A 21,712-nucleotide genomic window follows, 5' to 3' on the forward strand; every position below is an offset into this window, starting at 1 on the left:
ATGCATGAATACTTTCTTCTATTAAATTGGCATTCTATGATGCTCACCCTCCTGACACAACAGCTGAAGCCAAAGCGGTTGAACAAGCATATGTGGTGAAGAAAGCTGATGGTGCCCAAGCTATCAAAAGATATAGCATCTGGGGTTTTAAAGGCTTGAAGATAAACAAGCGGCCATCTAGCTCAGAAGCAACAAAGCCCACATGGAAGAAGCACACCAGCCTGTGTGATCACAAAGTGTCGAAGGGATCAGGTATAAGGCAACATCAGAACAAAAAATATCACCATAGTGAATGAAGGGGGAAGTGCAGAGTGGAGACCCAAAGCTTATTTGTCGGCCACTGGAGATCCCCTCACAGAGGGGTCTAGGGAAGGAGATGAGTCAGTCAGGGTACGATGTAGCACCGATGAAGAATACAGCTTTCCTCCAGTTCCTAAATGCTTCCTCCTCCCCAACTATCATGATCCAAATTCTATCGTGCAAATGTGGATAGAGCAGAGGATGTACACTGGTGCATATGGGAGCTGGAGGCTCAGGAAATCCAGGGTGTATGATACCTTCAGGACCAGGGGTGTGAGGGACGATACTGGGAGGGTAGAGGGTGAGTGGGTTGGAAGGAGGGAAGCAATTACAAGGATCTACATGCGACCTCCTCCCTGGGGGACAGACAACAGAAAAGGGGGTGAAGGGAGATGTCGAATAGGGAAAGATATGACAAAATAATAATTTATAAATTATCAAGGGCTCATGAGGGAGGGGGAGCAGGGAGGGAGGGGGAAAAATAGGACTTGATGCAAAGGACTTAAGTGAAGAGCAAATGCTTTAAAAATGATGAGGGCAAAGAATGTACAGATGTGCTTTACACAATTGATGTATGTATGGATTGTGATAAGAGTTGCATGAGTCCCTAATAAAATGTTTTTTTTAATGTAACTATGACTGAGACATCTGCCTCTCATGTTCTGCTCCTCCTTCACAAAAAGTACAATTATCCAGCTCACCTTCCACTTGAGCCAGTAAGTGGAGCTCTATTCTGAATGAACCTCCACATCTGTCAAAGGTAAGAGTCATAGACCTCACACCTCAGGTGAAGGTTACTTGATAAAAACACATTATTAACAGAGATGATGAATGGAATATTCCATGTGTATAATTCATTTAATTCATGTCACTGGACACCAGGACTCCTCCAAAGTCCCACGTCCTGCCGATGCCACTCAGTTTGGGCCAGAAAGCAGCAGTTCCCTTAGACTCCATTTACTTTCATTCCCTCCCAACATGCACTATGTTAGGTTGCTGCTTATGCTTCCCCAGGGAAACTTTAAGCCCAAAGCTACTGGCTCTCTCACTTCGCTCCCATCCCATTTCACTAGAGCAGTCTCTACATGAGGAACGAAAGCACCGACATCACAGAAATTCAGGTCAAGGTTTGCCAGCCCTCCAAGTCTCTGTAAAAAATAGGCACAATCAAGAGATTCCAAAATGGTGACCATCCAGTTAAATAATGTCACCATTGACCTATACACACTCACTGATGACCATCCCTTGAGTTGCCACGAGACTACAGCCTTCTGGAGGCAGGATCCCCAACACCTAGCCCTGTGCCTGAAGCCACATCATTTGGGTCAGATGTTGTTGTTGTTGTTGTTGATAGTTGCTGTCAAATTGGCTCCAACTCGCGGTGACCTGATGTACAGCAGAACAAAACATTGCCTGATCCTCTGCCTTCCTCATGATCACTGCTATGTTTGTGTCCACTGGTGTGAATATCCTATCAACCAATCACATTGACAGCCCCATCCCTTTTCGTGATCCTCTACTTTAGCAAGCATGATCCTCCTCCCGCCCCCAGTGATTTCACTCTGCTCACGATGTGTGCTCAAAGTAAGTGAGTCAAAGTGTCTACATTCTTGCTTCTAAGGAGCCTTCGGGTTGGATCCTTTTTAAGTTCAATCGCTTCATTGTCAAGGCAATGCGCCCCAAACCACTGACATGGAGTTGACACTGACTCACAATGATCCAATAGGACAGTGTAGGCTGCTCCCTTGAATTTGTTAGACCGGAAATCTTTATAGGTGCAAACAGACTCCTCTTCCTCCCAAGGAGCAGCTGGTGGCGTCAAGCTGATGACTTTGAGGTGAGCAGCTCATTGTGAAACTCACTACACCTCAAGAGTTTCCCTTAATAGTCTCTCAGCAGAACGTTCCTCAGAAGGGGTTTTGTAATCTCAGGACAGAAAGCCGCATTCTCCTCTCACAGAGGAGTTAACCGGCTAGGTCCGCAGATCCTTACATATTAAGAGGAGGGATTACCCCCCCCCAAAAAAAACTGGAATTTTTTTCAAAGCTATGGTTTTTGGTTTTGTTTTTAACCAAATGACCTTATCACCTTCAAAACATTCTCCATTATACTTAATATATTTGTCAAATCTGCAATTCCATTCTTGGAAATATTTTTCAAACTCATCTGTTTGGATGGCTGTTAGCACCTCCCTCGGTTTTTTCCTTCACCTCGTCTACATCATCAAATCTCGGTCCTTTCATGTCTCTGCATTCGCAAAAGCAACAGGAAGATGCACAGAGACAGGTCAGATGAGTGAGATGAGTGGGGCAAGAGAGGGATGCTGTTTTTTGCCAAAAACTGGCGTACTGCGACGGCTGCGTGAGCAGGTGCATTATCGTGGTGGCAAAACTAGTCCCCCATTTACCGCAAATCTGGCCTTTTTTTGTCAAACACTGTTATGCAATCTTTTCAGAACTTCTAAATAGAAAGCTTGATTAACAGTCTGACAAGGTGGTATTAACTCCAAGTGCACTACCAGTCAACATTTTCATCCATTCGGGAAATTGATGGACATCCAGAATGGGGTCTGTATGCAATCAACATTTTGCCTTTTTTGAAATGAGAAAAACACTCATTCACTAGAGTTTTTCCCATAGCGCTGTCCTTGTAAGCCATGCTCAACATCACAACAGTTTCCGTGGCATTTTTCCATAACAGGAAACAAAATTTCATAGCAGCACACTGTTCTTTTGAATTGACCATCACCAAAAAATGAGGTTCAAGTGAAACTGCTTTCATGAAAAAATTCACTGTGACCAGAGAGAACCTTCCCAGGCAACGCCACTGGGTGCACTCGCTCAGAGCGAGTTGCTCGATGCTTGATGTGATGGTCACATAACGCATACTACGGTGTGAAAGCTCCACCCAGCAGAATTTTTTCCATTTTCATTTTTGGTGTTGGTTTGGTTTGTTTTATTTGTTGTTTGTTTTTTTTGGGGGGGGGGGAAGACTCATATGTATGCTCAATAAATGATTATTAAATAAAATCATGTTATCATTAATAAAATAACGTTGGCCTTTCCAACTACAGTTAAAATCCCCTGAATTTCAAAAGTTTGGGTTAAAACACACAAGATTTTGAAAAGAAGAATTTTAAGTTGACAAGTCTTCCACTTTCTTACTAGATCTACAGTCCTTAAATTTGAGTGCATAAAAATGTCTTATGCCAAGAGGCCTGTATAGTGATCCCTGGGCCTATTCTCAGAGTCTACCTTCATTAGTTTAGAGGGGATCCCAGGCACAAGGAAGGTTTTAAGGCTCCCCAGATAATTCTGAAGGGTGTCTAGAACTACAAATCACAGTTTTCGGCGGTATCCACCTTCTTCCCAGGAGTGATAAATCTCTGGCTCAGTCATAAGGAGGTTACAAAGTTGGGAGGTGGAAAATGTAGGGATTATTGAGAGAAAGGATACTGCTGAAAATGTTTCAGAAATGTTTTCCCTCCGCAGCATCAATTGATGGCTAAATGAGCAGACATGGAATTGCTACAGCACTGAGACGAGAGAAAAGTTCTAAACTCCGAGTCCTGTGTCTAGTCGGGCCAGTGACTTCCCATGTGACGCAGCGAAGGAGCTTGAGAAACTATTGATGCTCTGGTCCCTCCCTGACCAATTAGGTCTGACCCTCTGCTGGTAGATGATTCTGATGTGACTAGGCTTGGAGGACCCTTAGTCGATATGAGGCCATTTTTCTCAATGTCCTGAAATGCAGGTCCTAGATTGTTCCATTTCTTAATGCAAGTAAAGTTCCAGACGGTGGTTGCTGATGGACATCTCAGGCATTTAGTTGGCAACCCAGGGTCTTGTAGGGTGATGTTGACTTGTGTCTGGATGTGTCCTTTACCTAAAGTGACAGCTCTTCTGCATAAGTAGTCCCGCATGCAGTGGTTTCAGGTGAGAAATGTCTCTTTGGGAGAAAAGCATCGCCAGTAAGAGGGTTAGAGAGTGTTTCCCATGAACAAAGCAGCAGGCAAGGTTTTGAGAGGAGAAACCACACAGAAGGGCACTAGCCCGGTGATGGAGAGGTAGCCACGAGCTGGAATCCCGACAGCCAGCAGTCACATCTGCAGACAGTCAGGTAAAAGTGCTCTAGTGGCCTTGGGATTCAATCAAGGTTTGCCTGAACATGAACTCCACTTCCAAAGGGAACCGCCTAAGCATACAAGCAGACTTGTTCTTTCGATGTTAGGGTTTAAACCACAATAAAAAGAGGCAACGTAAGGGGACATAATGGCACTTAACAAAAATTTAGTGGTTTTCATGGGAACTAACCTCATGGCTCGGTCAGCATGCAATTTCATTTCCTCACGTGCAAAACTGACCATGGTTTAACTTGATCCATGGTTTAACTTATATATTTTTATATAATTTATATATTTAAATTTATAGTTATAAAAATTATATCAGCAAAGTCCAGATCTCCCCCAGTTTTTCTGATTCCAGTGATAGGGAAGCCCAACTGCCCCACCCCTTTCAGAAAAAAAATTAAAAGCCCACATGGAAGAAGCACACCAGCCTGTGGAATCACAAGGTGTTGAAGGGATCAGGTATAAGGCATCATCATAAAAAAAATCTTACCATAGTGAATGAAGGGGGAAGTGCAGAGTGGAGACCCAAAGCCCATTTGTCGGCCACTGGAGATCCCCTTGCAGAGGGGTCTAGAGGAGATGAGTCAGTCAGGGTGCAACGTAGCACCAATGAAGAATACAGCTTTCCTCCAGTTCCTAAATGCTTCCTCCCTGCCCACTACCATGATCCGAATTCTACCTTGAAAATATGGATAGAGCAGAGGTTTTACACTGGTGCAGATAAGAGCTGGAGGCACAGGGAATCCAGGGTGGATGATACCTTCAGGACCAGGGGTGTGAGGGGCCATACTGGGAGGGGAGAGGGTAAGTGGTTTGGAAAGAGGGATCAGATTACAAGGATCTACATGTGACCTCCTCCCTGGGGGATGGACAACAGAAAAGGGGGTGAAGGGAGACACCAGATAGGGCAAGATATGACAAAATAATAATTTATAAATTATCAAGGGCTCATGAGGGAGGGGGAAGCGTCGAGGGAGGGGAAAAAAGAGGACTTGATGCAAAGGGCTTAAGTGTAGAGAAAATGCTTTGAAAATGATGAGGGCAAAGCATGTACAGATGTGCTTTATACAACTGGTGTATGTATATGTATGGATTGTGATAACAGTTGTATGAGTCCCTAATAAAATGTTTTTTAAAAATTAGTAGCCATCCTGTTGACTCTGGCCTTGGTGACCTCATGGGCATCAGAGGGGAGCCGTGCTCTGAAAGGGCAGCAATGGCAGGGATCTTTTAAGAGATTGTCAGGACTTTCTTCTGAGGTTCAACCTGCCAGCCTGTGGTTTAGCAGCACAGAGCTTAACTGTTCACCCAACCTGGGACTCCTTCGGAAGGGTCCTCAGCATCAGTGGGCTCTAATACACCCCAAGGGGTTCCAGTGCAGGGCCAAGGCTGCGCACCACAACTGCAGTGCTCTCTCTCTCAGTGAGAGCCCTCTCGTGGGTCTAGAAGCTTAGCTTAGGCAGCTCTCTGGGCTACTCAAAGCACATGAGTAATCAATGATGGGTACGTTCAAAGAACCTGCTCAAAGTAAATTCTTTTACCTCACAAAGAGGCTTTTAAAATGAACACAATGATTTTTTTTACTGCCCTTGGAAAGTGTTCCGTAACCTTCTGAAAGTCCAATCTCTGCATTAAAAAACAAAACAAACCTACCAGGATGCAGGAGTAGTATTTTCAGTGCATACCTCAAATTTTTCTTGATTCTACTCCAATCTTTCCTAATTTATGTATTAGTTTCCTAGGGTAGTAATAGGTACATAAGGTACCACGAACCGGGTGGCTTATGAAAGAAGAGACATTTATTGTCTCACTGTGCTGGAGTCTGGGGGTCCAAGATCAGAGTGTCAGCCATGTTGATTCCTTTTTGAGACTTTAAGGGAGAATCTGTTCTACGTCTGTCTCCTTGGCTTGCAATTGGAGTATCACATGTCATCCTTGGTCTGTCAGCTTCTCTCTGTCTCTTCTTCTATTGTATCATGCCCTACTCACAATTATGGACTCACATTAACTGATGACATTTTCAAAGTTTCTATTTCCTAACAAGATCAGGTTCACAGATACTAGAGATAAAAACATCCAGCATATCTTTTTGGTAGGGGACACAATTTAATCCACAACAGGCTGGCCCCTATTTTGATTGAAATGGGTGGCCAGGTTAACCAGCCCAATTCCAATCCCCCAAGCATTAGCTCAACCAAGAGCATATGGTATCAAGATAAAATCCCAGGCCTGGAACTTCTCCAGCCATCTCCCATCAAGAAAACCAAGTGTATCTTGGATCCATGGGCTCACCGTGTTCTCACAGCTAGAGAGTCATCCTGGAGACACCCAGATATATGGCTCCAGCTTCTCATCTCACCACCATCCAGTTCTTTATCCTGCTGTAGCTAGAAACCCAAAGGAAGAAGGAGAATAAAGGGGCCTGGGGGTATGGGAGTCGGGGGAGAGCTGAACAATTGCTCATTCCAGGCCAATTTTAAAGATGCAAGTTGTTAAATAAAACTGCTGAACCAAGCCACACTTGTAGACAATACAAAACCCAAAGTAGGATAAAAGTACTTAGGTCTAGACACTTTGGCCAGGATCCCCAGATTCATTGACCAAATTGTCCAGTTAATTGCTTCAACCTGGGCTTCCTGGTGGCTATTACAATATATAAACAATTGCTTTCCCACCTGGCTGTTGAAATTGCAATATAAAACTACATCTGGCCAAGAAAGAGAGTAATCCTTGACTCAAAGGATAAGATTGGTTTGGGTGAGGTAACGTTCACTGCCTAGAGTATGACTTTCAAGCTGCCCCTTAATCCAGCACCTGAGACCTTAGCGGCAGCTCAGCTAGCTGCCACTCAAGTTGCTCTTTAATGTGCAAAGGAGTTAAGAAGGTCACACTGGGCTTTACAAGGAATTCACCTGAAAATTCTGCTTACCAATATCACTGTATTCCATGTTTATTAGAGAAAAAACCAAATAAGTGATAAGGGCATTTCTCAAGTTTTGTCATTGTTTCTATTAATTCAAAACACCAAACTCACAGCCATAGAGCTAATTCGAACTCATAGCAACCCTCATGGATAAGATAGAACTGTTCCCATCTTACACTGTAACTCTTTGCAGGACTAGAGAGCCTCATCTTTCTCCTGCAGAGCGGCTGGTGATTTCAAACTGCTGACTTTGAAGTGCAGTCCAACAGGTACCACTATGCCCCCAAGGCTCCTATAGCCATGATTTAGACCTGACGTTTTAGTTGGTCCTCATCCCATGTCATGGGATCAATTATGTAATTGGTCTAGAGGACCCAACAAGATAAGATGGAAACAGAGGAACTTGGAAAGGTCAGAGAACAATTTAAACATGCTCCCCTAAGTAGGTCCGCCCGGCTACTATGTCAGCTGTTATGCACGGCATCTTGATCCTGGCCTCTTCTCCCTCCATCCCCAGCAGAACAATCCTCAGAAACTGTACCCAACAGAAAGGTGTGCAAGTATCCGGGTTCCTTCAAGACAGACTCACCCTGGTGTGTAGACCCACACGGGATGTGGCAAAATCACTGACAAGACTGAAGCCATGAGGCGTCGTGGGTCCCCTTTTGAGAAGACGGTCCATTGAGTTTTACAAACAAGATGAAAATGGTGACCACCTGCAGACACTGTGCTGTCAGAGCCATGAGACTGGGGAAAAGCATAGGATTCAATATGAAACTGATCTTGTTTGGTTTCTCAATCCTCTAGACCTTGGGCACCTTAGGTAACTTTCTGAGCCTCGGTTTTCTCTTCTGCAAATGAGGGGAAAATTACCTTCCCCCGTGGGACTGCTGCGGATATCAAAGCAATGTGAATGCCGAAGCACAGAAGGTTCTGAAGAGATGATATTTGTATTGTCCTATATAGTTACCTTGCATGATGTAACTGGACTCTGATTTGTCCCCTTCATGGAACATTTCTTAGAGCCATATTTCTTTGGCTTGGTTTAATTTCACACTAAATGTTCACAGTGCTCTAAATTGTAACCCAAAGCCAGAGGAAATGGCACAAAGCATTGGCATCAGCTAAGGCTAATGCAGATATTACCTTGTAAACAAGTAGGGAGACCCAGCCTTGAAAGCCACGTACATCTGACTCATATTAAGGAGGGTGAGGCCAGGTGGGTCATTAGGCATCCTAGCGGAGGATGTTTTATTAGAGGGACAGTTGTATAACTTGCGGATGCAAACGGAATCTAACATGGGGATAAGGATGGGTCAAATCTCGGAAGTTTTTGTGGCGACTGCTTTTGCACTTGGATTGGATTTGTGATCAGTACTTCAGTTCTCAGTACAAGAGTCTCCAACAGGTTAGCATGGGTTGACAGAGGTTAAACACAAGCATTTTGAAGTTTTCAGAAAACATTCTGTTGATAACGTGTCTGAGCCCAGTAAACTCTGCCTGCCTGAGACAGAGCAGGGATGAACTCCCTGGCCATATTAGCACCGATCTTCGTTGTAAAATGGAGATAAGAGTATCATTTTCCTTAAGGGGTTGGGGTGAGGATGAAAAGAGATGAGGTTTCGTCAAGGCATTTACCAGCGCACTCAGCAGATGCTAAAATGCTCCTAATCAAAGTTCACTCTGGTTGCCGTGGTGGCTGCTCAGTTGCTATATCCTTCAGGCTTTATACCAGCTCTAAACCCAGCCCGAGAACCTGGGAGCAGTGGTGACACTCTCACCTGCTAACCAAAAGGTCAGCAGTTCAAGCCACCAGCCACTCCATGGTAAAAGCCATGGCATAGAGATTACGGTCTTGGAAATGCCATGGGGAGTGATACGCCGTCTTGTAGGATCTCAGTGATTGGACTGGACTCAACAGCAAGTTGACACTGGGCACCGTGGCTTCAAAAAGGAATCTGCCTGGAGGCCTGTCCCTCAAGACCCTCAAAGACTCTAGGGAAGAAAAGACATGCAAAGTCCTTCTAATATGAACAAAATATTACTGGAACCCAGAGGGGAGCCAAAGGAGGCTTCCTAGAGGAGATCACCTTCCATACGGGTGTGGAAGGAGTTAGAATTTTGGGGCCAAGGAAAGATTGTGTAAGGCAAAGACATGGTGAGCTCTGAAGACTGGTGCTGAGTTCTGGGTCAGTGGAGCAAAGAACCTCAAGAAGCAGCTGGTCTCTTCCCATTCAGAGCAGAGCAAAGAAAATCAAAGACACGAGCAAACTAAGTCCAGGCCTCCAGGACCCTGACACCAGAAGAAAGTAGCTTGTGCCCGGCTTCCACCACTGACTGCTCTGAAAAGGATGGAGATAGGAGGTCCTGGCTAGAGGGGGAGAAAACTAGGAAACAAACCTCAGACTTATAAAAATGACTAGGTTTACTGGTTGGATCGAGACTAGCAGAACCCTTGAAACTACAGCCCTTAGATGCCTTCAAGCTTGGAACTAAATTTACCTCCTTGGCTCAACTTTCAGTCAAGTGATGGCTAGGCCTCTATGGTGAACATTCACATTGGGGCAGTATGTGCTCCTTTGAACAATCAACCACAGGAGACCCGATGGGCAACGACTGTGCAGGACTACAGCTCCGAAGGCAGAGAAGGATCCAAAAGAAGGGAGAACGGACGCAGGAAACACAGAGAGGAAGTGGGAAGCATGCTACTTCACTATGAGGATTATAATCAGTGTCACAAATTTAAAATGTGTATGAATTACTGAATGGAAAACCAATTTGCTCTGTAAAGTTTCACCCAAATCACAATAAAAAGTTTCAAACAGAAGATTACTTTGAGAAGGAAAAGAGAAGAGTTGGTATTGGGATATGTTCACTAGGAGCCACGAAGGAACTTATATATAGATGTGGCCGGGAGTCCTGGGAACTCACACCTGGAGTTAAATAGCAGCAGTTGGGGGTCAGTAGCCTTGACATGGAGATTAAGGTCACAGGAGTTAGTAATATGATGACATACTCAAAGATGGCAGATCATAGAGCCCTGGGAAATGTCAACCGGTCCGCGGCGACAGAGAAGAGCCTTCCAAGGAGCCTGGGACCACTTGAGAGGTGGAAGGAGAAATGGAAAACAAGGGGTTGCCTAGAAACGAAAGAAGAAGCAGGTGGCATCAATAGGGACATTGCAGCGGAGAAGACAAACAGGAAGAGAGCTGAAAACTGATCACTGGGCCCAGGGCCCAGTTTGGGACTGCAAGCAGCAGGTCAGGACATGGCCAGACAGCAGCAAGGGTGAGCACCGTCCTAGTTGTCCCACTGCTGACCTTAGCCTCCTTTACAGGCCTCCTGTCGGGAAGCAAATCAACTCCAGTGGCCAGGGAAAGGATGGACCTACTTCTGGGGAGCTTGTGGCTATAGCTACTGAGTTTCAAAACGAAAAGAACATGGCGGAATTCAGGTAGAGAGTCCACTGCTGTTTGCACATTCAAGGATCTCGGCCAGCCCCCAAGACCAATCTGAAGAGTCACAGAAATTAAACACCGAGCAAAACCAAAGAAGCTTACAAACAGAGCTTTCCTTCTGCAGAAAGAGGGGGAGATAAGAAGACCCCTTGTGCAATGATAAAATTCCCCGCACAGCTTTATGACCGCCTGACCTCTGACCCCAGGCTGGAGAAAGACTGGGTCTTATTAAACATCAGAAAATTATGAGGGGAGAGAAGGGCAAGCTTTCCAAGAGTTTCATTTCACTTCCAAATCCGAATAGCTCACCATTGACCTTGAAACTATAGAAGATATTTTTTCCCTTCAAGATGACAGAGAAAAGACAAAGTTGTGGCAAGGTTCCGAATGGGAACCATCCATTCCTGTGCAGGAGCTCTGTTTTTAATACACCCCGGGGAGAAAACACGGAGAGTTATGCGCTGAGCTAAACAAAGATAGGCGAATGCACATCTGACCCTCGTTCAACTCGAAGCAGTTTCTGTCAGGAAGACATGTTACCCAAAGGTCAGATTTTCAGTCTTTCTCGGGGAACGGCCTATTACTTAGCTCCACAGTCTTAAAAATGGTGCTGCCTAGGTATTTCTGATCCTCCCACACCAGCACCCGATCCAGGTCTGTGTGATCGCCCAGGCACTGCAAACCTCCCCCCAAGGCCTCCCACACTTCATTTTTCATGTACCAGAAGGATCGAGCAGAGCATTCCTGTGGGGAGAGACCTCACCCAGGCCTGCCTCACTCCCCCTCTTTCAGTCTGAGAAGCTCCCACCATACATTACGCCATGACGGGCGGCCTCAACCTGCTGCCATGAACATGCTTTTTTCTTGGCGAGACATAAGCTCTGTCTCCTGAGATGAATCCATTCCTTTCAGAGATCGAGGGGCTTGCAGGGGGCAGGTGAACGAGGAAGAAGAGCCCCTCCAATGCTGTGACTCACCCTGCGCAGCTGTCTCCAGGTCTAAGCTAACATCTCATTCTGACTGTGATCCTCTCTGGAGCTCATCAGCGATACTACCAGAGTGATGTGGGATTTTCCAGTCCTCCACTGTGTGCATACACACAAACAGCCCAGCCCAGCCTCTTTCCAGCTGTTGTCAAAGCAACAGCCTTATTCACTTCGAGGTTCATTGAGGGGAGCTGGCAAGGTGGGAGGGATGGGATGGGAGAAAAACATGTACTGAGATGAAGAAAGCCATTGATCCTCACAGAGCAAATGATGAAAAGGCTGGGCTGAATATCTCCACTGCGTTTGCTTTAACTCAAGCTGACGGACTCATTTGCCTCAGCCTCAAAGGGTTCTCGGACCTGGACCATGAGAAAGAGAGAACAGAAGAGTCTCAGGGAGGTATGCAAGACACCCAAAGCAGTGATGGTTCAGTGGTAGAATTCTCCCTGGTGGTGCAGTACATTGAGCATTGGGCTGCTTCGAGGTCAGCAGTTCAAACCCACCAGCAGTTCCTTGAGAGAAAAATAAGGCTATCTCCTCCTATAAAGATTTAAATTCTTTGAAACCCTAGGGAGCAATTCTACTCTATCACGTAGGATCACTATGCTCGGATATGCTTTGCTTTAATGTGAATGGCCTAACTGCTGGCTAGTCCATCTCATGAACAACCGAGCTTTAGACTAAAATGGAGTAGGAATAAAGGCATGTCAAAAAGCCTCACACTCTACTTCTGAAACTCAGCCAATAAACCAAGAAGAAAACCACCTAGCTCACCGTGAGTCAGGCTTTCTCAGCAACGTTAGCCTCCGAGTCACTGATTTGCTGTAAAGCTCACATATCCAGGATCCATCTAAAGAGACAAAGTGACCGAAAGATTTGGTCTTCCTGTGTCCACTTTTTCTATGTAGCAACTCCAATAAAAAGAGAAGAGCAATCGTCTGAACCCTTCGGCTATGACCACATAACACGCCTGGACCTTCTGAGATTCCAGCTCTTTTCAAGTCCAAACATTTTCCCAACAGATCGCTTTTTCTGGTCATGTCAGCAACTACTTTAAATAATTGAGTGGATCAGCCATACAGATGAGCCAGCCTGGCTGTTGGGGCTGCCAAGAGAAAAGCCAATTGATCTGGTATTTTTCATCTTATTGACATCAGTTTAATTCATCTAGGCTGCATTCCATCTTGGGAAGGTTTCAAATGTTGGAAGAGCAATGACCATGTCGTTAATCTCAGATGAGAACAGCGTTCTGAGACTGGGCTCATTAGTATGGCTGAGACAATTTGGGGGTAAATTATAAGTTTTAGTGTTGTAACTATGAACCCTGAACTTTGGGGGTAGGAGAGATATTATGATAACAAAGAGTCATATGGTTCAGACGATGTCTTTCTCCCAAACATAATTTTAAAATGTCCCACAATGCTGTAATTTCTGCTAACAATATTGAATTTTAACTATTTCATTTTATTTTGAGTGTTGTGAGAATGTTTCAATAAGGCTACTCCCCCAAACCCAGGCAAGGAATCAACTTTCTGCTCCCTAGATCAGGGATTCAACTTAAACAGTGCTCAAAAGGAAGGTTATGTTTGTTTGTTTGTTTTTCATAATTCAAGGCTGCCTCTGGGCACATATATAGGATGGGCTCAACAGCCTCTGTCCTGTCTGTATCCCAACAACTCTAGCCTGCAGTTGTTCCTGAAAGAAGGCTAGATTAGAGGCTTGTAAAGTTTTTATGGGAAGGGAAGGCTAAAGAGAGAAATCCCTCATTCTACCAGGACATCATACCTTCCCGTGATCATGACCTCTAGGCCAGGAAGTTCTGGGTGGTGCAACTGATTAGCACAGCCAGTTGCTCTCCTATAGGTTGGAGGCTTGATTCTACCTCAAGGTGCTTTGGAAGAAAGGCCTGGCCATTTATTTTTTTAAAAATCAGCCATTCACAGAGAGGACTGTAGGGCTGACAACAGCTCGAGACATAATGTTCCCTCACTGGAGCATATCGAGACGGGGGACAATGCTGGGGACACGCAGCAGGGAGTTAGTCCAGTCTGAACCCCTCACAGTAGAGCAAACTAAGAAGGGGACATAGCCAATCAGTAATGGAAGCAAAGCCAAGCCACAACACCCCTGAAGAGCCACCAAAATAGACTTCAGGCTAGGAGAGGCAGTTCCCAGAATTCCCGCAGGACCAGTGGGGAGATAGTTATAAAGGTAGCAGACAGACCTGGAATTATGTATGCTTTTGTTGGTTGTTTTTTTTTTAAATCATTTTATTGGGGCTCAGACAACTCTTATCACAATCCATACATACATCAATTGGGTAAAGCACCCTAATACATTCGTTGCCCTCATCATTCTCAAAATTCGCCTTCCACTTGGGTTCCTGGAATCAGCTCATTTTCCTTTTTTCCATTCCCCCTCCCCATTACCCCCTCCCTCATAGTTTATAAATTATTATTTTATCTTATCTTACACTGCCCAGCATCTCCCTTCACCCACTTTTCTATTGCCCATCCCCAAGAGAGGAAATTATATGTAGTTCCCCGAGATCGGTTCCCCCTTTCTACATTCCCTTCCCTCACGGTATCGCCACTCTCACCGTTGGTTCTGAGGGGTTCATCTGTCCTAAATTCCCTGTGTTTCTAGATCCCATCTGTACCACTGTGCATCCTCTGGTATAACCAGGTTTGCAAGGTAGAATTGGGATTATGATAGTTGGGAGGGGGGTGGGCGGAGGAAGCGTTTAAGAACTAGAGGAAGGTTGTGAGTTTCATTATTGCTACACTGAACCCTGAGTGACTCATCTCTTCCCCACTACCCCTCTGCAAGGGATGTCCAGTTGTCTACAGATGGGCATTGGGTCCCCATCATGCACTCCCCTCATTCATGATAATATGATTTTTTCCCCCGCCTTTGTTGTTTGAAACCTGCCCTTCATGATCACACATGTTGGTGTGCTGCTTCCATGTGGGCTTTGTTGCTTCTGGGATAGATGGCCGCTTGTTTACTTTCAAGCCTTTAAGTCCCCAGACACTATATCTCTCAATAGCAAAGCACCATCAGCCTTCTTCATCACACTTACTTATGCACACATTCGTCTTCAGCGTTTATGTGGGGAAGTTGATCACACATTGATGGTTTTTGTTCTTTGGTTCTGCTACCTGATCTCTTCAATACCTCGTGTTCACTTAGGCTTGTGTGCTTCTTCTCTGTGGGCTTTGTTGCTTCTGAGCTAGATGGCCGCTTATTTGCCTTCAAGCCTTTAAGCCCCCAGATGCTATATCTTTTTGATAGCGGAACACCATCAGCTTTCTTCACCACATTTGCTTATGCACACGTCTGTCTTCAGCGATCATGTCGGAAAGGTGGGTATCTTAGTTATTATTGTCTTTTTTCCCTTTATTCTCTTTTTATTCAATCTTTTGTTTTCTTTTTGTTTTGTCTCCATTATTGTTGGAGACTGGCTATACACCCAGAAAAGACAAGCAACAAACCACGGCCAGACATCTGTGCTCCAATATTCATCATAGCACGATTCACAATTGCAAAGATTTGGAAACAACCCAATTTTCTTTTTCTTTTCTTTCATTTTTTTTCTTTTGTCATATCACTGATTGAAGCTGAACAACACAAGATGTTGCTGCTTCACCCATAAGTGGTGTTTTTAATTTGCCCTTTTTGACGGCTCAGTGGGTCACTGGCAAAAGGCCCACTGAGTGCTTTTAAAAGGGGTAACAATCCAATTTTCCATCAACAGATGAATGGATTATAAAACTGTGTACAAAAATACAATGGAGTACTACACATTCCTCAAAAGCAGTGATGAACCTATGAAGCACTCTGCCGCATAGGAAGAACTGGAGGAAATTATGCTAAGAGAAGTAAGCCAAGCACAAAAGGACAAGAACAACATGAGTCCACTGAGGTAATCTTAAAAATGCAAAAGGGGAATAGGGAAGAAGCTACTGTATACATACATTTATAGGGTGAGGTCCAGGTAGTATAGCAGGAGCCAGACCACAATACAGGGATACATATGGTAGCCAACTAAAAAGGAGGGAGGGAAAATAAACACATGGGTAGCAGTGGAACAGGGCATGAGCCCACCCAAGAGGAGAGTGTTGTTTATATCTCCACAAGGAAAGAAGGACCAGACTTCAACCGGTGCTCCAAGATGTAAATGCAACATAATGGCATGAAGCAGGGAACCAATAGTGAGGTCTACGCCAATCCCAACTACATGGAGAGATCCCCTCCCCCCAGAAGAAATTACTTCAGAGGACAGCGCAGAAACTACAACTCAGGGAGAGGGACATGTCTGATCAGAGCACACGGGAGCAAATTAAGGGGGTGTTGTGGAAAGGAGCACGTCCTGGCCCACCAAGCCTCAAGGACAATATCCTTGCTCAGAGCAGCCAATGCACAGAGAGGACCATAGGGTTGGGCCCACCACGAGCCACGACATCCCTCATTGACCTATAGCAATACCGGGGACCACACTGGATGCACAATATAGGAGTTGTGCCCAATCTGACCCCACCACACTTAGGTAAAACATTAAGGGCGTGCAACAGAACAGCAAGGGGAGCAGAGTAATGAAGTCCTGGGGAAATACCAATAATAGACTTTGGGGTCACCACATGGCACCCCATCAGAATCCACTAGAAAATACAAACAGATGAATTGTTTATAGAAAACACTCTTAAAGGTCAACAAAAAGACATTGAACTGTTTATAGGCTTTTCTCTCTTTGTTGTTGTTGTTTTTGTAGTTTTGTTTTCTTTTGTTGCTTTGTTTTGCTCTGTCTTGTTTGGGGGTTTATTGTCTCTGCATGTCTATCTAGATATGATAGGCAGGATTAACAACCCAGAGGAGAAAACAATGGGACCAACCGTTCTGATGGTTCCAGGAGGGAGGGGGATTGGAGGGAGGAAACAAACCCAAGGACAAGGGAATAACAAGTGATCTAAAATTGATGGTAAGGAGGGTGTAGGAAGCCCAGTAGGGTTTAATCAAGGGCAATGTAAGTGAGAGGAATTACTGAAACCCAAATAAAGACTGAACATGATAGTGGGACAAGAGGAAGGTAAAAAGAAATAGAAGAAATAGCTAGGAGGCAAAGGACAATTATAGAGGTCTAAATATAGGCATGTACATATGTAAATATATGATGATAGGGAAATGGATCTATGTATATATATTTTTAGGTTTAGTATTAAGGTAGCAGATGGACACAGGGCCTCTACTCAAGTACTCCCTCAATGCAAGAACATTTTGGTCTTATAACCTAGAATTCCATGATGCTCACCTTCCTGACTTGATCGCTGAAGACAAAGTGGGTGCATGAGCAAATGGGGTAAAGAAAGCTGATGGTGGCCAGCTATCAAAAGATATAGATCTGGGGTCTTAAATGTTTGAAGATAACCAAGTGTACATCTAGCTGAGAAGCAACTAAACCCACATGGAAGAAACACACCAGCCTGTGTGATCATGAGGTATCAATAGGATCAGTTATCAGGCATCTAAAACCAAGAACAAAATATGATATCATGGTGAATGAGGGAAAGTGTGGAGTGGAGACCCAATACTCATCTGTAGGCAATTGGACATACCCTTTCAGAAAGGTCGTGAGGAGGAGACGAGCCAGTCAGGTACAGTATAGCATCATTTAAACATACAATTTTCCTCTAATTCTTTAATGCTTCTTTGACCACCACTATCGTGACCCCAACTTTACCTTACACATTTGGCTAGACCAGAGGATGTACACGGGTACAGGTAAGAGCTGGGCACACAGGGAATCCCGGACAGATAACCCCCTCAGGACCAATATTGAGAATAGTGATACCAGGAAGGTAAAAAGAAGGTGGAGGCCGAAAAGGGGAACTGATCACAATGATCAAATATAACCCCCTCCCAGGGGGATGGAAAACATAAAAGTGGGTGAAGGGAAACATTAGTCAGTGTAAGACATGAAAAGATAATAATTTATAAATAATCAAGGTTTGTGAGGGAAGGAGGATTGGGGAGGGAGGGGGGAAATTAGGAGCTGATACCAAGGGGTCAAGTAGAAAGAAAATGTTTTGAGAATGATGATGGCAACAAATGTACAAATGTGCTTGACACAATGGATGGAGGATGGATTTTGATAAGAGTTGTATAAGCCTCCAGTAAAATGATTACAAAAAAAAAAAAGATAGGCATGGGAAGCAAGCTCGAGGAGAAAGCAATGGGACCAAAAGGTTCTGGAGGGATTTGTTGGGAGGAGGAGGTGGGGGAAGGGAGCAGTGAGCAAACAACACCACAGACAGGTGAACAACTAGGGAATTAAGATCAATAATGAGGAGGACATAGAGATCCTGGGGATATTGGAGCAACAACAATCTAGCTGAGAGGAATTACTAAGAGGCAGAAGAAGGGCAAGTGTGATGGTGGGAAAGGAGACAGGTAAAAGGAAGCAAAGGAAAGATCTAGGAAGCAAAGTTATAGACAGAGGTACAAACATAGATGTGTACATATGTAAATACATTAATTCATAAAAATAGAAGTATTGGCCTATGTACGTATATTTATATGGTAACACATTGAGGTAGTGGATGGACTTCGGGCCTCTGCTCAAGCCCCGCCTCAACTCAAGAACACTTTGTTCCAACAACCTGGCATTCTGTGATGCTCACCCTTCCAGCACATTCGCTGAAGACAAAGTGGGTGCACAAGTAAGTGTGGTGAAGAAAGTTGATGGTGTCTGGCTATCAAAAGATATAACATCTGGGGTCTTAAAGGCTTGAAGTTACACAAGCAGCCATCTAGCAGAGAAGCAACAAGCCCACATGGAAGAAGCACACCAACCTGTACCATCAAGAGGTGTTGATGGGATTGGGTAACAAGCATCAGAAGACCCCAAACAAACAAACAAAAAACATACTGTTGAGAACAAGGGGGGTGTTGAAGCAGTGACCCAAAACCCATCTATAGGCAATGAGACATGTCCTCACAGAACGGTCACAAGGAAGGGATGGGTCAACCAGGACACAGTACAGCACCGATGAAATAATATTGTCTTGTTCCTCGAGGCTTCCTCACCCCCACTATCATGACCCTAGTCCTGCCTTTCCCAGTAGGCTAAACCAGAGCATGTGCACAGGTACAGATAAGAGATAAGAGCTCACGACACATGGAGTCCAGGAACTGGAATGGAAGTAATAATTCTAAGACGGTAGGTGGAAGGTGGGGAGGAAGAGGGAATCAATGGTAATGATTGACACATAACCACACCTCCCCCAGGGGAACAAACAACACAAAAATGGAAGAAGGAAGACAGTGGTGGGTGTAAGATATGAAAATAACAATAATTTATAATTTATCAAGGGATCACAAGGGTGAGAGGGGGGAATGGAGAGAGGGATAAAAAAGAAGATGTTACAAGAGCTCAAATAGAAATTAAATGTTCAGAAAAAAACGAGAGCAACTCGGGTAGTTATATAATCTGCTGTCAATATGAAACAGAAGAGTGAGCAAGTAGGGTTTAGCCTGTCAATCAGGTCACAGCTTGAGGACCTCATTTAGAGGCGCTAAGGAGATAAATAATTTGCTGGAGGCGGGACACACACTCACTCCTTGCAAGACATTATTAATGCCGAGCCTGATGGAGCTACACTGATGCAGCCGGAGCCCTGGAGCTGAAGAAGCCACGTGGAGACCCCTGCCAGCGCTATAATACTTCTACCACCACTGAATCCACAAGACTTTCCACCCACTGGCCTTTGATCTTCCTGCATTCAGTGTAAATTCATATGTTTCATGAGTCTGAAGAGGAATTTATAGATTTGTATCAGACATATGGGCTAATATTGGACTTATGGACTTGATCTTGACTGGGCTGGGATGTTTTCTCAATATCTAATTGCTCTTGTATATAAAGCTCTTTCTTTCTTTTTTAATCTTTTTATTGGGGGTTTATACAACTCATCACAATTCATACATACATCAACTGTGTAAAGCATATTTGTACATTCATTGCCCTCATAATTCTCAAAACATTTGCTCTCCACTTAAGCCCCTGGCATCAGCCCCTCATTTCCCCCCCTCCCTCCCTGCTTCCCACTCCTTCATGAACCCTTGATAATTTATAAATTATTATTGTGTCATATATTACACTATCCAAAATCTCCCTTCATCTACTTTTCTGTTGTCTGTCCCCAGGGAGGAAGTTATATGTAAATCCTTATAGTAGGATTCCCCTTTCCACCCCACCTTCCTGGTATGCCACTCTCACAACTGGTCCTAAAGGGATCATCTGTCCTATATTCCCTGTGTTTCCAGTTAAAGCTCTTTCTTATACACATGAGTGTCTGAATTTGTTTCTCTAGTCTACCCAGACTAACACAACAACATACGTACAGGTAAGCTTGACACAATTGATGTATGGATAGTTCTAAGAGCTCTAACAGTCCCCAGTAAAATGATCTTTTAATTTTAAAAAAATCAGTCATTGAAAACCTTGTGAAGTGAAGAGCAAATGCTTTGAAAATGATTAGGGCAAAGAATGTACAGATGTGCTTTATACAATTGATGTATGTATATGTATGGATTGTGATAAGTTGTATGAATCCCTAATAAAATGTTTTTAAAAAAAGAGTTGTACGAGCCCCCAATAAAATGATATTTTAAACCCCCCCTCCCCACCAAAATAAAGAAAACCTTGTGAATCAGTTCTGCTCTGGCAGACATAGAGTAGCCATGAGTCAAAAACAACTCAAGGGCAACTGGTTTTCAGTGTGCCAGATACTGTTTTAAATGTATTCATTGGTTTAATCCTTGTAACACCTTTCCGAGATGCTGTAAGTAGATCCACAGTATGGAAGGGAAACGAAAGCACAGAGATGGAAAGAAATTGGCATAGTCACACAGCTCTGTGCAGTAGAGTCAGAATTATAGTAAAAGTCTGATTCCAGAGCTTATGCGCTTACCCTCTTGGGTGGGGGCTTTCAAACTTGCCTGCAGAATCAAATGGTAGGCTCGGCAACAGGCAGGCTTTTGGGCCACACCACCAATGTCTGATTCTGCAAGTGACTAGGGCCTGGAGGTTTGCATTTCTAGGACATTCCAAGATGATGTTGATGAGAACTTTGAAAACTACCAATCTACACTCTTGCCTTTGGAGAAAACCCAGGATGGAGGTTCCCCACCAAATCTTCCGATTTAGAAAAACAGCATAATAAAGCCATTAGTTATACTGAGAAATTTGACACAACAAAATTCCAGCAACGTGAACTCAGTCAACCAACAGGCCAGGCTTTCAGTTACAATTTCGCACACAACCTGTGATAAGACTGTGGGCATCGAGGAACAGACCCATAGTCTTTCCAGAGAAGCCTCTCCAGACCACTGACTGTGGAAAATTAAATTCCCGCCACCCACTACCATCAAGATGACTCATACGGACTGTATAGGGCAGAGTAGGTGGCTGCACGGGGTTTCTGAGGAGGGAAATGGTTGCTGAACCCGATTGCCTCATGTTTCCCTCATGGAGTAGGCGCTGGGTCCCCACAGCTGACTTCTTGGTTAGCAGCCAATGCTTAACCCACTGCACTCTCAGGGATTCTTACACATAAAGGAAAACATTAATGAGAAATTATGGACTTTCAGATACTCTTCTTTTTCTATTTACGCTCCTTGTTGGTAACACACTCCCTAAAGAAAGGGGTGTTACCAAAACAAAAGAAGAGACATCTCATCTGCATGTTGATATTTGTAAAATTATTATCTTTCCCTACCTTAATTTATAAGCTCATCCATTCATTTATCTTGCAATCATTGACGTAGAATACGTCATTTTGCCAGATCATTTTCCCATGAGCAAGACACCAGCGTAGGTACTGAATATGTATCTATTTGTCTTTTGATTTAATTGCTA

The 21,712-nt window shown here is 44.2% G+C and overlaps 1 non-coding gene across 1 annotated transcript; it reads right to left on the bottom strand.

Moving 5' to 3' along the window:
• Positions 1-15,393: 15,393 nt before the first annotated feature.
• LOC142437776 (small nucleolar RNA SNORA21) lies at positions 15,394-15,528 on the bottom strand. Its single transcript, XR_012782297.1, has one exon. It is a non-coding gene; the product is annotated as a small nucleolar RNA SNORA21 (small nucleolar RNA).
• Positions 15,529-21,712: the final 6,184 nt, after the last annotated feature.

The sequence above is a fragment of the Tenrec ecaudatus genome, chromosome 1, assembly GCF_050624435.1.
Source record: "Tenrec ecaudatus isolate mTenEca1 chromosome 1, mTenEca1.hap1, whole genome shotgun sequence".
Taxonomy (NCBI): Eukaryota; Metazoa; Chordata; class Mammalia; order Afrosoricida; family Tenrecidae; genus Tenrec; species Tenrec ecaudatus.